The sequence below is a fragment of the Ornithodoros turicata genome, chromosome 1 (assembly GCF_037126465.1).
Source record: "Ornithodoros turicata isolate Travis chromosome 1, ASM3712646v1, whole genome shotgun sequence".
NCBI classification, from domain to species: Eukaryota; Metazoa; Arthropoda; class Arachnida; order Ixodida; family Argasidae; genus Ornithodoros; species Ornithodoros turicata.
Window position 1 is genome coordinate 124816567 of NC_088201.1, and position 5113 is coordinate 124821679.

The window sequence follows — 5113 nt, forward strand, 5'->3', positions numbered from 1 at the left end:
AGCATGGGTTGTGATTTAGTCTTTTTGCAAGAAACTCACTTTAGGAGGTACGCATATGTGATTGGCTTCTCTTAGCCATGTAATGTTCGCACGTTCTTCAGCTTCTGCACTGTTCAGTATGGCGGTGCCGTCGTAGTTATTCGCGCTTTCACTGTTTACAAACAGCAGGCACAAACGGAAGTTGTCTAGGGTTGCTCGCGTCAGCGGCTAAATATGGCGCCAAGGCGTGTCACGCATTTCAGTTAAACCCCAGGGATGTGCAGCAGTTAACTATTTGTAGTTAGACTGCCACTTAAACAACTGCATGATAGTTAACAAGTAGTTAGAAACTACTTGCAAAAATGGTAGTGAAACTTGTTTTTTCTAATCAACTACAGTAGTTGGGGTCGAGTGGGCTACAACGCTGATTTTATTTTATTTATTTTTTCATCTTGCCCATCACATGCATCCACAAAATATCAGCACTGTGCATCTGAGGACAGGCAGCATTGCCATTCAGGGAGAGAATTGCATAACGCAGTGCGATGCTCAACGCAGGTGCACAGAGACGTATGCTTTGCTGGCATAAGAGCACGAAGCGTACGGGTTGAGAAGGGTTATGGACGAGGAGTCAAGGTGCTCCAGCGTGCTGCAACAGGACCGTCAGCATGTCGGAGTATTTTTCAAACAGGTTGAGTTAGACTGGTTATAGACGCGGGATGGAGACATTTCTTGTCAAGCTTGCGTACAAAAATGCTACGGCATATAGGAGCAGAAAGTACGTCTTCTGTGTTAATCAGGGTACATAAGGATCGATACACACAGCTCCATGCGATGTGCGAGAGAATCCTCTCGGATTGGTCGTGTGAAATCATCGTCTGCATGCCCGTGCAGACAGCTTTTATGGCTTACGTGTTCGTGTACTTCTGACCTGTTCGGCTCTAAAAAAGTTTGAACCACGTTTCTCCGTTGCTGCAAGTGGAATTGGGTTACAATGCCCTGCGGCAATCGCTGCAGTGCGCCCAGCTGCAGCAATACTTCGGCGAGAAACCGGGACGTTGCCTTTTACCATCCTCGCGACGACGAGACGAAACGAAAGTGGGAAGTCGCAATGGCGTGTCATTAATCCCAAGGGTCCAAAGTAAAAACGTTGTTTCGTGTGTGTTCGGTTCGGACCACTTTTGCGACGAAGCGTACCTGGTCAGTGATGTCCTGGTGTCACGCATTTCAGTTAAACCCCAGGGATGTGCAGCAGTTAACTATTTGTAGTTAGACTACCACTTAAACAACTGCCATACTGCCAAGTTTCAACCAATATGGAGGAAATGCTAGCAATATGGGCCCCATATTGCCCGTGTACACCAGATATTGACTGAAAGTGCTGAAATTGTATGTACCCGTGTTGGTATACTTGTACCAAATGCCCAAGCAGCACGGCAGGATTGGACGTTGAAGCGTGTGAAATGCCCAACTCAAAACGTCGTTACATCGAACAACTTCCCGCAGATCATACACATTGTTCCAGTCTATATACAGGGTGTCCTAGCTAACTGGAAACATGCTCCTTAAAGGGCTAGTAGCCTACAGAAGGCTGCTTTGGTGAAGGCCACCATTCCATTGCATATACTTTAAAATGTAGGCCTCCGAGAAATTCCTTTAAAAATTGGCGTCGTTGTCCGGAAATTAAATTTTAAGCATTATCACCCCGCACTTCAAACGCCAAAATCATCCGGCAACAACAGCCCCATGCGATGTGCGAGAGAATCCTCTCGGACTGGTCGTGTGAAATCATCGTCTGCATACCCGTGCAGACAGCTTTTATGGCTTACATGTTCGTGTACTTCTGACCTGTTCGGCTCTAAAAAAGTTTGAACCACGTTTCTCCGTTGCTGCAAGTGGAATTGCGTTACAATGCCCTGCGGCAATCGCTGCAGTGCGCCCAGCTGCAGTAATACTTCGGCGAGAAACCGGGACGTTGCCTTTTACCATCCTCGCGACGACGAGACGAAACGAAAGTGGGAAGTCGCAATGGCGTGTCATTAATCCCAAGGGTCCAAAGTAAAAACGTTGTTTCGTGTGTGTTCGGTTCGGACCACTTTTGCGACGAAGCGTACCTGGTCAGTAATGTCCTGAGAGAGAGATTCGGTGTATCGCAGAAAAGAAAAAGACAAAGTGAGCACTGTGCCGACCATCTTTCCCGGATTGACCGAGGTAAGAATGCTGTGCTTATGCATCTTTATCATTCCGCGCATCTTATGTTACTAACGTACAGCAAACACAACCTTCAATTAGTAAATGAATGCAAACAACTCAGGGAAAAGAGGTGCTGACGCCAGGAATCGAACCTCGGTCTTCTGATTTCCGGTCAGATATGCTAACAGCTACACCACACCAAATCACGGAAATCAGAAGACCCAGGTTCGATTCCTGGCGTCAGCACCTCTTTTCCCTGAGTTGTTTGCATTCGTTAATTTCTGGGCGTTTGAGGCTTACTTGTCTGTGTCGTCCCTAATTGTTGGTCTGCCTCGGCCAAATCTCGTTGTTTACTTCAATTAGTAGTTGCCCGATTATGATAAGGCGAACGGTGCTTGCGTTCTCCGACTTTCAGGTAGCGCTTCCGAACACCTCCGTTTCTGATGTCATATTGGCAGGTACGGACATTCTGCTGTTAGCTTTAGTCGTTTCTTTGACGTTTGTATCCCTATGTGTTGATAGATCCTGAGATGATGGAGGAAGCATATGTAGAGAGCACCGCTTCAGTTCCGGGTGTGCAAACAAAGGGCGTTTCAGGAGGTAAGGAAACATAAACACGCCGGGCTTAAACATCTTGGAGTGAACCCATGTTGCATGTATTGCTGTCTTTTCCTGTGTAGACTCAGTCGTATCACTGGCAGAGGTGGGCGTTTGTCCTCACTAGCCTCGCCCTCACCTCAATTTTCTGGAAGAAAAATTTTCCTCACCTCACCTCACCTCAAAATTTTTCTTACAATTTTTCCTCGCCTCACCTCACCTCAATTTTTTCTTGAACATTTTTCCTTACCTCACCTCAATTTTTTCTTGAAAAATTTTCCTCACCTCACCTCAAAATTGTTTCCCGAAATTTTCCTCACATCACCTCACCTCAACTTTTTAAAGCTATTTGTGTATTCGATGTGAAGATTGTGTATTCGATGCGCGTTGACTTTGAGTGACTACCAAAATGTATTTTATGTATGTTTGTAAATGCATATACCTCAAGCGTGAGTGCATACAGGGCGCGGCACGAAACGTGTCATTTGACCATTATAAGAAAACGGCTTAACAGAAAAATATGGGGTAAACAACTTTCTTCTGGACATTTAGCTTCTCACCAAATACCAATAGTTTCATCAAGCATAATGTAAAAACCCCGAGACTAGGGAACACGAAGGGACAGACACAACACGAGGTCTCAATTTTCTCTCAGTTTCATCAATTTGCCATTGAAATACATTTTCGAAATTGAACTCATTAAATTGCTTAGTGAATGTAACGTTCTTTTCTTTTCCTTCTTCCTGGAGGATTTGGCCTAGTCAGTCACAGAAAACGCTTCGTGGAACGATTGTGATACCAAGATTTTCCTCACCTCACCTCACCTCACCTCAAAAATTTTTAAAAAGATTTTCCTCACCTCACCTCACCTCAAAAAAATATGAACGTTTTCCTCACCTCACCTCAAACATCACCAGAAAAATTGGCCCTCACCTCACCTCACCTCAAATATTGTGAGGTGAGGGTGAGGAAACCCTCACCCTCGCACGCCCTCTTGAGGGTGCCCACCTCCGATCACTGGACGGTCTGGGTTTAGACCCCTTGTGCCCTACCAAGCTGTGAGCCGGGGCGGGTTTCTCTACACACTTGTGCCATACCAGCAACGATGTGAAAGGCCAAAACAAGTGCACACGGCAGCACAAACTGCAGTCCCCAAGTGCACAGTTGGTACCCTTGATTTATTCTGTCACACCCATTGATATTTGCTTGTGGTTCTTGTGAGTTGGGATAAGATAATATTGCTTTCCTAACAGGAAATCAGACGTTCCTACCCAATTCTAACGCCTCAACTCAGACAGGCCTGACACTTCCCCCTTCAAGCACACTTTCGCTGACCTCGGACAAACTCATCGCCCAAGTGGTTAGTGGCAAGGATGTGACGACAACAGGAGTGGTGGCAATCGATACGGAAGCGTCACTTCATGACACAACTGTGGCATCAAGTAGCGGTTTCTTGAACGCCAGGTGCTCTACTTTCCTTCCTCCACAACTTGACATAACCCAGGAGTCTCAACGATATCTATGCAGATATGCAACAAAGCAGTCACATGCATCTGTCTATAACAGGCATAACGTAGCTCTTTTTACTTGTCGTTCATATTTGATGCTTTCAGTTTTCAGACCTCGCGATGCTGTACGCATAGTAAGTGCTATTGCTACTATAACTGTGCCACAATTACTATATTTCTACCGCGCAGTTGCTACCACATCCGGAATGCTAACGTGCGGGTAGTAACGGCTACCGTTACTACCGGCAAAGGCACAACACGTGGCAAGCAGGGTTTTTTTTTTCTTGCGTGCTCCCTTTCCCTGGTAGATCAGATGAAATATATTGTGAATTGGCCACCAGTCTGTTGTTCTGTGCTGCATGGGAGCCCTCTCTGTCCTTTACGTTGAGTTCACTGACACGAAAAGCAAAATAAAAGTCTTAAGTGAGAAACATGTGACCAGGAGTGAGCTGACATTTCAGAAGGCTTTAATACGAAAATTATTCCATGCTTAGTAATGACAAAACAAACAACTAGAACAAGCTGTGCAAGATACTGACAAATAGTAAGCGCATGTACAGATACACCCAGATATTTTAGAACGAAGCGCAAATGCAAATGTCAAAACAAAATGAATAAGTGTCCCATACTCATCTGTGAGATCTCAATCCACTGGATAGTTGGCCCAAGAAAACCATCTCACCACAAGCTACTTTCTTTTGCAATGCCATAGCCTCTAGCATTCAAGGCCAGGGGGCAACCCCAGAGTTGTGCATACTATTTTAAGAATGTAAATTAGTTACCTTTCAATAAATAAAAACCTGTTGACCAAATGACTGGCCAGGGTTCACGTCACG

General features: G+C 45.3%; 1 long non-coding RNA gene across 1 annotated transcript; it reads left to right on the forward strand.

The window, feature by feature from the left end:
- The first annotated feature begins 2151 nt into the window (after positions 1 to 2151).
- LOC135368655 (uncharacterized) lies at positions 2152 to 4409 on the forward strand. The gene is made up of 4 exons (XR_010414842.1): positions 2152 to 2190; positions 2588 to 2630; positions 2695 to 2772; positions 4023 to 4409. It is a non-coding gene; the product is annotated as an uncharacterized LOC135368655 (long non-coding RNA).
- Positions 4410 to 5113: the final 704 nt, after the last annotated feature.